This window comes from Vidua chalybeata, chromosome 23, assembly GCF_026979565.1.
Source record: "Vidua chalybeata isolate OUT-0048 chromosome 23, bVidCha1 merged haplotype, whole genome shotgun sequence".
NCBI classification, from domain to species: Eukaryota; Metazoa; Chordata; class Aves; order Passeriformes; family Viduidae; genus Vidua; species Vidua chalybeata.
In genome coordinates this window covers 3,197,372-3,209,073 of record NC_071552.1, presented here as the reverse complement: position 1 = coordinate 3,209,073, position 11,702 = coordinate 3,197,372, and the positions used below count along the sequence as shown (strand labels likewise).

At 44.2% G+C, this 11,702-nt stretch overlaps 1 long non-coding RNA gene across 1 annotated transcript; it reads right to left on the bottom strand.

Annotated features, from left to right (window-relative positions):
* Nucleotides 1–10,210: 10,210 nt before the first annotated feature.
* LOC128799223 (uncharacterized) lies at nucleotides 10,211–11,149 on the bottom strand. Its single transcript, XR_008434674.1, has 2 exons — nucleotides 10,695–11,149; nucleotides 10,211–10,547 (listed from the first exon to the last, which is right to left on the bottom strand). It is a non-coding gene; the product is annotated as an uncharacterized LOC128799223 (long non-coding RNA).
* Between the last annotated feature and the right edge of the window lie 553 nt (nucleotides 11,150–11,702).

Below are 11,702 nucleotides of genomic sequence, written 5' to 3'. Positions count from 1 at the left end.
GAGAGGAGCAGCCCCGCTCCTCTTTACACCCCCAGCTCGCCGTGCAAAGTTGATGAAGAGTTTGGAATGCCAAGCAGCCACCCAACTTGTGGGCTCATTTAAGAATAAAACACTGAAATAACATTATCCGAGATGGGAATCAATGTCATGCCTGTTACAAATGCTGGAGCTGGGAGAATAGCGAGATTACACAGAGCAGGCAGATTAGATGAAGAAGAGTATTCGATTACATTACATCTGATTAGTGCTGTCTATTCATCTGTGTGGGGCTTTTTTTATTCTTAAAGAAAGCTGGCTTATTTTATGGGAATGGGGTGTGTTGAGAAAGCTACAAGCTGGAAGAATTGGACGTAAAACAGTGCTGGGAATAGGCAGCTCTCTGTTTTAACCATCTTCCTCCCTCAGCTCCTTTCCCATCCCCGGATCTGCGTGCCCAAATGTTTTAGCAGGCAGATCACCGCAGAAATGACCATTTTTTACTATTATTTAACCACTTTTCACCCCCAGAAAGGCATCGAGTGATCGCTCTCTGCCTGACCCCCTAAACAAACGCCCCTTCCCACCTGAGCTGGGCATTTGCAGGCAGCCAGAGCGGCCCGACGACCGAGATGAGTAATTCCCATTAAAGTGGGGAAAGAGCCTTTTTTCCCCGAGCCTAAGGAATAAACGGCATTGATGGGAAATGTTGTCCTCATCCCCCGCCCCCTCCCCCTGCCTATCTGCATGGAATACCCTCCCGAACGTGGATTTTTTAAGGTCTCATTGTTCGGCGAGAGGGTTGAGATTATTTTTGTAGGTTGGGTTTTTTTTTGTTTGTTTGTTTGTTTGTTTTTTTTTTTTTTTTTTTTTTTTTGGGAGGGTTTTCCCTGGTCCTGCCGGGGATGCAGAGCCCGGCCGCTGCAGGTGCTGCTCCTCACGCTGGGAATCTCCAGTTCTCCTAAGTTTGGGAAAGGAGCTGGGTCAGAGCACAACACCCACCGAGCAGCGGGGTTTTTCCAGCCCCTTCTCGCTTTATTTTCAGGCTCAGCTCTGGGATGCTCCCACCAGGGCTTCTCAGGCTGTTCCTGCAGCTCTCCTCTAATCTTGAGCACCTTCAGTGTCGTTAGCAGCTCCAACCTTCCAGCCACTGGCTGTTCCTAAAAGGTGAGGGAGCTGGGGAGGGGTTGCTTTCATCAGTTATTTGAAATTGAAGATGATTTAATTTCATTTGTTTTCTTTCTTTATGCTTCTCAAGCTAAATAAACTCAGTTCCTCCGAGCCCAAAAAGCAGCGAGGATATTTTGCCTTTGGTGTCACTAATTAGCCTCCCACGGAAGCTGGGATCAGGAGAAAGGGACATAACGAGAGAGTTTGTGCAGCCTTGCAGGACTCTGAGCATATTCTACAGGAGGGGGGAAAAGAAATGTTTATTCTCAGCCCCAAGCTCTGTGAAACCGCTTCATTTTCGGAGTTTCCCGCACTCCGAAATGCGGGCTGGATAATTTCTGCAAATTCAATTAGAGTTTGGAGCCCGTGGCCGCTCTGATCAAATCTGTGTAAATAACATTGTCCCCAGCCTGTGTTGTCACCTCTGAAATGCTCTCTGGATCGCAGCCTAGCTCTGTCTTTTCTTGTGGTGGAGTCAGGGTGGTGCTGGATTTCGGAGCTTTTTGCATTTTATTGCTCTTGATTTTTTTTTTTTTAAATTTAATTTTTAGGGTTTTTTTTTTGTTTGTTTTGTTTCTTTTTTAGTCCGTTTTGACTCTGACAGTTTTTAAAGGTGAGGCTCATTTTTTGTGAGGTTAAGAAGAAGGAGAGAGTAAAAGGTACCGTATCTTTCTTCTTAATTGTTTGGCTTAAGTCTGAAACATCTGAAAAAACACCTCTAAAATGATCTTAGAAGTAACAGTCGCTTAATTAATAAAAAATAGTAACAGATTTAGCTTACCCTCTTTATGGACTTAACTTCAGGAAATTAGGCATCCACTCTGTCTCCTCTGCAATAATCAGTTTCTTATCTAACAGATATGAAACGACCAAATACCTCTTACATAATTTGCATCCTTTACCTCAGGAACAATTGCTCCAAACAAACAAAAAAAAAAAAGAAAATAATTGAAGCACTGCTACAGCTCAGAGCATCTTTTACTTTAAACGCTTTAAAGTCCCCCGTTTATTCCCATCCCAGCTCAGCTTAATTCCCTTTTATTGTGTCGCTGGGCTGAAAATATACAGTGCCATGCCTAATTGTGCTGCTATTCCACATTAATAACCTGGAACTTTGCATCCCAGCCAGCGAGGAGCACGGAAAAAAAGGCAGAAACAGACGCAATTATTTGTTGCTGGCTAAGTTACTGTACGTGACCCAGGTGCTGGAGGACTATTTGCATGTGTTTCTCACCTTTGTTCACCCAGACACATGGGGATCTCGAGCTATTGCTGACTAATTGATAGTTGTAGTAACTGCTATAGGCTCCTTAGATTAGAAATGCATGCAGACGTGTGTCTTGATTCAAACATTAAGGAACACACACACTCTCACTTACTTACACGGGCAGAAAGTCTTCGTACTATTAGAGGTGTGTGATGGAGATAGCAGGACATAAAACAGAAGAGAGAGAGGCACAGGGAGAGAGAGAGAGACAGAGACAGAGAGATGGCATGCAGCATATATACCCCTACAAATAGTTCTAAAATGCGTTTGCAAATGCAGAAGTCTTCAGAACCATCCAACAGTTCAGCACAACCCTTTTTATCTCTTCTCTGCGGGACGTCTCCATCCAGATTACTCGAAAAAAGCGGAAAAGGTGAGAGCTCTGCCATCTTAGCTCTGAATTCATCTGATTTCCTTTTTTTTTTTTTTTTTTTTTTATATCCCCCCCCCCTCTCCCTTGTATTCCTTATGCCATTGTCCATTCTTATGATGGCAGCCGCCCTTGCTCTTGAATGCAAGTGTCACAGCGGGAGCAAAAAGGGTTCAGGGCTGCATTGTCAAAGCCATGGTTGCCTATTGTTTCTTAGCCTTTCACTGCTCTGCTTTTCCGAGCCTCTTTCCCTATCAGTGGCCCCTGTCAAGGGGAGGAGTAGGGAGAAAATTGCAAGAGTTAGTCGTCCTTTTTATTGCACACTGTTATGATAAACAGCCCCAGCAATACATCCCACAAAATTAGGAATTATAACGACGGGACGGGGGGAAAAAGAAATTTCTTTGTAGGTTTGCGTTTGGCGCTGCCCTTATGTCAAAAGCTTGGTTTTCTTAGGAAAGACTTTTGTATTGGTGGTTTTTTTTTTTTTTTTGCCCAGCAAAAAATAGAGGCAGCTGCAAAGTGAACAGTGAGCTATTTAGCCACAAGGTAAAAATTTCCTGTTGCTATTTGGATACTGATGCTTTTCAATTTTAAAGGTGTGTGGGGGGGGAGGAAGCATGACTGAAAGCATTTCTCTAGCTGTCCATCCATCCATCCATCCATCCATCCATCCATCCATCCATCCATCCATCCATCTCTATTTTATGTTTTAAAGCCATTGAAAACGGGTTTTAAAAAGGCCAGGGAGGCTGTTTGCAAGTTGGTTTTATTTGGGGAGGAAAAAAAAAAAAGAAAAATTCTCTCAGTGCAAAATGAGGTTTGTGTTTCAGCTGATTGAATCTTGTGCTGGGAGATGAAGGGGGGATGAGTGTCCTGCTCGTGCCAGAAAGTGCTGCTTTGTCAGGGCATTCAAAGTAAAACCTCGTCACAATTTCTTCCTTTGGTGGAGGGGGGAAAAAAATGAATATAGACAGGAGTTTACTTGACATTTAAGCATGTGTTTGATTGTCTTGTGTGCACAGGCCAGCTCTGCCCGTGTTCAAAACTTCAGCGAGGTTACAAAGTCATGGCCTCAAAAGTTTTTTTTTGTTTTACTGTGTTTGAGATGAAATTGGTGAGAGGAGAAAATTATTCCTGAAAGGAGGCCGCTCAGAAGAGTGCAAACATATTTACGTGTTCAAGCTATAAATATTTCACTCGTTTCACTTTCATTATTTTTTTCACTTGCCTTAAAAAAAAAAAAAAAAAAATTAACAAAGTGGAAGAGAAGTAAATGCAATTTGGTTTGTGCTTTAAACTCTTTCTGTAAATTTGAGCATCATCCTTTCAATCTTTAAATCTTTCCTTACTGCCCTCAGTGTACAGGATATTTAACAGTCTGGGGGTTTAATTTTTGCAAGCCTATTATTGTGTTCTTTTGGCTGTTCTGAGCTGTTATATGATCAGAAATTATTAAAAGCAAACACTGCAGACCGTTCAAATATGTGCTGCTTGAGGCTGAATATCTGAGCCATTGCAAACGTCTCGTGCTATTTTATCGTGTCTAATAATACCAGGCAGAGTGCTTGCACACATGTAAATATGGTTTAAGTCTTAAAGAAGCTCACAGAGAAATTCTCCTCAGACTGCTTGGGCTTGCTTTGGTTCTCTTGCAGAATATCGACTTGGCCGAGCCTCCCAAATGAGAGCTTTTGGTGGCAATTTAGAAAAGGGGCCAAGAGATTTCACCTGGGTTCCCTCTTAACTCTCAGGCTGCCGAAACAGAAGTGATTTGAGGACCAAATTCTCCCAGCCCATCCTGCAGACAGCTCGCTTTGCCTTTTCTCCCCCGTGCCGGTGCTTTTTACACTCATTTATTGTCCTGCACCGCCAAGTTCTAGGTCAAGTATGCGCCTGTTTGGAATATCTTTATGTTTGAAACTTTTTTTTTTTTTTTTGAAGAAATGATGAAAGAACTCTGGCCTTGTTTTAAATCAAGCTCTGAATGCAGCCGAGGCCACCCTGGGAGCACAATGTTTAATTTCCATTCGACATCTGCCTTATATTTACCATTGCAGCCCAGGGTCTGCGTGGAAGGAGCACTTATCGTTGATAAAAAGTTTGGCATCTCTTTTGTCAGAGGTTGTAATTTCTGTTCTCTCAATCTGGACTGTCATTTTGTAAAATCTTTTGTCACCGGAGCTGAATGGAAAACCTGGAACGTGCAAGAGATTAAAGAAATGGGGGAAGAGGATTCAAATGTGCAGAGCAATTCTGGTCGCTTCCCTCTCTGAGACAGATGGTGCCTAATCCTGATTTTTCCTTATTCCAGTGTAAATTCCGAGCTGTCCCGCTGAATCCACAACTGAATACTGATGAATCAGGATCAGGCCTGGCTCATTTCTCTGCTTTTTGAGGCTGTGGGTTTATCTGGCAGGGCTTTCTGCAGGCACAGCTCTGGGTTTGCACTCCTGCTGAGAGATGCCCACTGAGTGACTCCACCACACGGGTGCCAACCCCGAGTCCCACTCCTCCCTCCTCCTCCTCCTCCACTCTGGCCTTCCAAATCCAGGGACAAATATTTGAATTGAGGTGTTTTCTTTAGGTAGGTCTGGGCAGGGAAATCTTAGAGCTGAGGGGGAATTTGGCACTCCAGAGTGGCAGGGGAGTGCGGTGGTGCTGGCTGAGATGTCAGGTTTGCCAGAGGGGGAAAAGAAGTTTTTTTCAGAGCAAAGGCAGAAACATTCAGCCCCACAGATTAATTTTGCTGTAAAAAGGATGATTCAGAGGGAGAGGTGTTCCAGTCTGATCTGTTTCAGGTGAAGAAGGGAAAACTTTACTCTGTGTTTAATTTTTTAAATTTATTTTATCTCCTTATTAATCCAAACAGCTTGTGTTCACTTTGGTTTTAATATGAGGATATGAAAATGCTTTTTTGCCCCAGATTCTGTTCTGTAATTTGAAGTTGAAGTGCTCTGTGTGGTGTCAGCTCAAGTTCCAGGCACCTATTTCACTCTTTCTTGTGGGATTTCAGTGAGCAACCTTCACTGTTCTGTTCTACAAAGAAATAAATATATTTCTTTTTTTTTTTCCCCTCTCATAGGAGTAACTTCAGTGGGAATTGCTCATGAAAAAGTGAAAGGATCACTTGGATTCTTCTGGAGCTGGGAGTCAGGGCCAGAAATCTCCAGGAATGACCTGCCCAAGGGAGAAGAGGAGGATCTCACCTCTCCAGAGCTCCATCCCACCTGGAGCTCCAGGCAAGTACCATTTCCCTGCTTGGAGCTTCTCTGCTGAGTCCTTACGAGTTCTCACATGCAGAAATTGTGTCAGTAAAGTTGTATTGCATTAAAATTTGCTGAGAATTTGGTGCATTAATCAGGGTTCTTGTCCCCTGCCAGTGGCCAGTGTGCCATTGCACACTTGTGGAAGGTTTAGAGAGTCCAAAATGCAGCAAGAGCAAACCCAGAGAGTTGTGTCAGGAAAAGCTGAACCCTTGAGGATTATGAGCCTTTTGCTAATCCCAAATCCATCTCCTGTTACCACTTTAAATCACTGATTAGCAGCCCTCTGCCTTTTCAGGATTCTGGGCTTTGCAAACCCCCAGAACTGAGCAGAATTCCACTGCCATGAATTTTGTGTCCAGGTGGGCCCTGCATGCCATGGGCAGCACCTTCCCAGGGGATTGCCACTGCTTTCCTTCTTCTTGTTCATGGAATTGATCCCTTGATAGGAGCAAGGCTTGACAGGTAGAAAAGAGGTTCTTTAAAAGTGGAAGAGTGTGAAATAAGGCATGGAAGAACTTCCTCTATCCCACTGGGAAAAGCTGCTCGGAGAGACTCATTCAGGCAGGGGAAGCTGTGGGAGAAGTGTGGGGTGAAACACCAGCCAGGCAATTCTCCTCCTAATGGGTGAGGTGATGCTGGTTTCCAGGAAATCAGGGCAAATTTGTGGTTAACTCTGTGTGCTGGAAAGATTCAGGACGCAGGGGGTGTGCGGGGCCAGCCCCTGATCTGATGGAAGCTGCCACAGCATCAGGTGGATGGCAGGTGGAAGTGTTGGATGTCAGCGACGTGTCCTGCTCGGGCTGCACCTCCCTGAGTTCAGACACCTTTGTGCTGGCAGATTTCACTCCTCCTTATTCAAAGCATGTGCCAGAGTTTAACCAAACCAGAACTCTGAAAGTGAGCCCAGCAGAAAACTTTCATGTGACAATGTTGGCAAGAAAGAGAAAGAAGGATTTTTTAATGGTTGTTGCTTTCTTTCCAGCTCAGGTCAATCGCTCTCTTTTGGTGTGTCAGGAGTGCCTCATGTGCTCAAATCTGTCCCAACTCACATCTCAGAACGTTATTTCCCTTTGCCACGAGGTGATTTGGGTGGGAAGATGATTTGTGGTACAAATTCACTCGTATTTATACACCTGCAATCTGCTCTATTGCTTTCATCAAGTTGTGCATGGAATTCCCACTTTTATTGACAGGAATGCATTTTCCTGAGCCTGGGTGGTCAGGGTGGAAATGTTGGGCATCTCCTGAAAATTGTTTTCTTTCTTTACATTTGCTTTGACTACGAAGGACTCAACCTGGGTGTGAGCTACAGGTTTAAAAAGGGAATTTCACAGATTGTGTTTCCACCTGTTCTTTGGGGTTTCCAACATTTTTTTGCCCATGGTTTGAGAAGGGACACTCGTGTCTGGTGTCACCTTTTAGGGCCTGGTTGCTTTTTTCAGTTGCTGCAGGACTTAGAGGCATTTTGAGAGTTTGAGATGGGATTTTGGGAAGGAATTCCTGGCTGGGAGGGTGGGAAGAGTGCCTAGAGGAGCTGTGGCTGCCCCTGGATCCCTGGAAGTGCCCAAAGCCAGGCTGGACAGGGCTTGGAGCACCCTGGGACAGTGGGAGGTGTCCCTGCCCGTGGGATGAGCTTTAGGCTCCCTCCCAACCCAAACCATTCCGTGATTTCTGTGAGCTGAAGAGGCCTGCCCAGGCCTTTATCAAGGTCAAAATGAGCTCTGCACTCTTGGTAGCTTTTCCACCCTTCACAACTTTTCATTTTCTTGTCCAGCTTCATCCTGTTTTATGTGGCAAAACCACACAGGAATGAGATGAGGAGGTCACAAATGATATTCTGGGTAGGACTGGCTGAGGTAACCCTGGCACAGGTGGGACCCAAGCCCTCAGGAATGTGCCACTGTTGGCTTTAAGAGCAATAAACCACTTGCAAGCCATGTTCTTCTTCCTCCAGAATTGTTTCTGGTTCTCTCTGCCCCTGTTTTGCTGTTGATAACCACCCTGATTTCCATCTCTGGTTCATATTCCTGCCTGTGCATGGAAAATCCTGCCAGTTTTCTGCCAAGTCATCACCTTTTCAACATGCAAATCCCTCCAAAACCTCCCATCATTTCACAGACCACATGAAATGATCTATTCTTCTGAAATAGCTGCGTTTTTGTCAGGGCTGTGGAGAGATGAGCCATCTCTGGAGGAATTGGGTGATATTTTCACTGTAACCATGGTTCTTTCTCCTCATTTCTGGTTTTGTTGTGAAATAAGCTTGAGTTAAGGCATCATGTCAAGAGCTTTTAGTTATTCTTGGGATGCCTTTTTGAATTCTGTATAAATAATGGGTGATTAAACAACAACAACAAAAAAAAAAAAGATTCAGGGGTGCAATCTGCAGCTCAGGAAAAAAAAAAAAAAAAACACCCAGTTGGTTTCAAAATTCAGAATGGGGAGGGAAAATCAAATGGTGATGGTGATTACCCAGAGCAAAGGGTCTGGGGGGAGGTGACCTGGAATTAGATGGCTTTTAAGGTGCTTTCCCACCTTTCAGGGATTCCATGAACACCAGTGGAGGATTTTCTCTTGCTGGAAGCCACAGGGTGGATGAGGAATGGGATAAAACCCAAAATATTTTGCTTGGATCCCAGGAAGTTGCACCAGAGACCTCCTGAGGTCCTTTCCCACCTGATTTGGCTCAGAACCTTGGGTGGAGTCACATAAATGATCAAATTAATCTCTTTTATTTCTCTTTGGACAATATTCCTGTATTTAAAGGTCCTGAAATCTGCAAATGTCACACTGCTGCTGTCTGCTTGTTTGACAGAAATTCATTTTTCTATTTGCATATCTTTTAGTAGGATATTTTTAATTTTTTTTCTTTTTAATTACTGCTTGTGTTCCCTCTTTGAATTATTGGGCAACATCTCATAATAATAGTAATTGTAATAGTAATAATAGCAATAATAATATAAAATATTATAATAATTAGAAGAAGAATAAGAAGGATATAAGAATATCAGGTAGCAGAAATGTTCTATCAAACCCTAAATGTCTCAGAGAATCTCTGGTATGGATCCTATAGGACAAGCTGGAGGTTTGGGGCTCCTCCAGGAAGAAACTTGCCCAAACTTTCCCTTAGCTGATCTATTTTAGCCATTCCTACTAAAATCCTAAAATCCCAACCTCTGGAGCTGCAGAAAGTGCCTTCTGTCCATATTTTTCCTTTTTTTTTTTTTTTTTTTTTTTTTTTTTTTTTTGGCTGCTGGGATTATTGCTCTCTTTCCACACACAGTGATGGGGAAGGAGGGATCCCAAAAATGTGATTACAGCTGGCAGGTTGTCTTTTTTTTTTTTTTTTTTTTTTTTTTTTTTTTTTTTTTTTTTTTTGTGACTTGTAGAAATCAGGCAACTCAATCTTGGCTCTTCAGCCTCTGCTTCTTGGTGCAAAATGCTCAGATTTGGCTTTCTGGGAGAATTCCACTGTGCAAATATCACCCCTCTGAGGCTTTAGGAACTTTAGGGAACAGGTCTGGATCATGGAACATTTCTTCATTATTAGAATATATTTAGAATATATTTCTATTCTAAATATAAATAGGATGTTTTATTCTTATTCATCTTGCATTCTAATATTCCCTTAGAGTATATGTATAGCCTTTTTATTATTATTTTTTTAATTTTTATTTTACACCTGTCAAAGCTGTGAGCAAGGAGAAAAGATCTGTGTTTAGCAGTGGGTTCAGTTTCAGATAAAATCTAAGCCTTAATTTAAAGCAAAAGCTGATGAGGAGTCTTTCACTAAGACATTTTTCTATTGAAAGCTGTAATAGCTCAGTGAGTTAAATCCTGGGAGAGGTTTTTTTTTTAATATCTCCTTGCAAAGAAATGGAGAAAGAGTTCAGTTTTGCTGAAGTTTTCAAAACTGCTGGAAGAAGCAGGAATACTTGTGTGTCATCTCACGTGATTTAAGATGATGCCAGAGCTTTGTGAACTTTCCAGGGGTGACTCAACTTTTGGAGGTGCAGTGGGTGTAAAGGGGAAAATGGAATGGGGAGGCACAGAATGGAAGGAATTAGAGGGAAGGAGGTAAATAATCAGATTTATAGTTGAACTCAGTCATTAATAAAACCATGGTAAATAAAAATAGTGAGAGTTTAGTGTTCAAAGCCAGTTGGATGGGTGTTATTTAATTTTGTGATAGAGACATTGAAACTTTTGTAAATGATATTTTGGGACCTTCTGGGCCATCTGCTTTGGGGCCAGTGTTGAGAGCAGCTCAGACCAGGGGCTGGGTGACAAACCCTCGCTGTCCTGAGGTTTAAAGCAGACTTGTTGTGGCTGCAGATGACAGGCTGAGCTTCCCAGAATTCTTGTTGTCCTTTCAGTGTGTGCTTCATCAACCAGGCTGTGATTAATTGCAGCAGAGCTGCTTTTAATTTGGAACAGGATCTCAGGCTGAGCTTCCCCTCGATGTACAGATCATATGTGGGCTGGCTGTGCTGATCTGTAACAAATATGTATTCGCTGTACATAATATGATATATTTTAATTGTAGAAACATATCTATCAAATACACCTATTTATCTATTTAATCAGTACATCTCTATCCATATAAAGAGATATTTGCTCCCTGATTGAGCAGTAATCTCACCAACACTTCTGCCACACGTGTCTGTGCTGCTGTGGCAGGTCCAGCTGAAGTCACAGAAGCTCTGTGTGAGTTCAGCTGCTTCTGGGACCTGCTGGAATGTGCCTGATGTGTGTCCCCTTTTCCTGGCAGTGCTGTGAGCTGTGTCCTGCCCCTTCCTGCACAAAACCAGGAATTTGTGGCTTGTCTCCCCCCCAGCCTCCCCAGGGACCACATTTGCTGCCCGCTGAGCTGGGTCTGAGCCCTGAACTCAGCTCCACTGGCTGGGGGGGCTCTGAGGTGGGGAGAACAAACTGGAAATGGCTCGGCTGGGATGCTCAGAGCAGGGCTGGTGTGGATGCAGAGGTTAATTATGCCAGGTTAATTAGCTCTCTCCATGGAGCCGTGCTGAGCGGGGAGGGCATTGTCCCTTTGTGAGGTCACACCTCGAGTGTTGTGTCCAGTCTGGGCAAACAGGACCTGGAGGGGCTGGAGAGTGTCCAGGGCAGGGAACGGAGCTGGGAAAGGGTCTGGAACCCCAGGAGCAGCTGAGGGAGCTGGGAAGGGGCTCAGCCTGGAGAAAAGGAGCCTCAGGGGGGACCTTGTGGCTCTGCACAGCTCCTGACAGGAGGGGACAGCCAGGAGGGATTTGGGATCTGATCCCAGGGACAGGGACAGGAGGAGAGGGAACGGCCTCAGGCTGGGCCAGGGCAGGCTCAGGGTGGAATCAGCAGGAATTTCCCCATGGAAAGGGTTGTTAAGTATTGGAAGGGGCTGCCCAGGGAGGTTTGGAGTGCCCAGCCCTGGAGGTGTCCAAGGAAGGGCTGGACGTGGCACTCAGAGCTCCGGAGGGGATTGGGCACAGCTTGGACTTGAGGTTTTTCCAAACTTAATGATTCCATGCATCGCTGGAGTGCCCAAATCCCAGAGGAACTTGGCTCTGTCTTGGCTTTTAGACTTGGAATCTGCAGCTCAGGCTGGGAGGAATTGTTGGTTTAACTCTGGACCAGTCCTGGGACAGCTGGACAAAGC